Source organism: Geospiza fortis, unplaced genomic scaffold (assembly GCF_000277835.1).
Source record: "Geospiza fortis unplaced genomic scaffold, GeoFor_1.0 scaffold167, whole genome shotgun sequence".
Lineage (NCBI taxonomy): Eukaryota > Metazoa > Chordata > Aves > Passeriformes > Thraupidae > Geospiza > Geospiza fortis.
In genome coordinates this window covers 4,875,877-4,876,168 of record NW_005054355.1, presented here as the reverse complement: position 1 = coordinate 4,876,168, position 292 = coordinate 4,875,877, and positions in this window count along the sequence as shown.

Here is a 292-nt window from a genome sequence, read left to right as displayed (position 1 = left end):
GTGAATGCAAAAGGCAGGAGAGTGGTTCTTGAGTATCTTTATTAAGGGAGACCCAATAATCTCTCTGGGCACACTGTTCCTCTTTGTGATCACCCACACAGTAAAGAAGCTCTTCCTCATATTGAGATGCTGCTTTTCTGCTTGCTGGCTCTCATCTTATTGCTTGGCACCACGGAGAAGAGCCTATGTACATCATCTTGGCACCAACCCAATAGATATTCATAGACATTCCTGAGGTTCCCCTCTCAATCGCCTCTTCTCAACGCTGAACAGGCCCACCTCCTACGCTCTT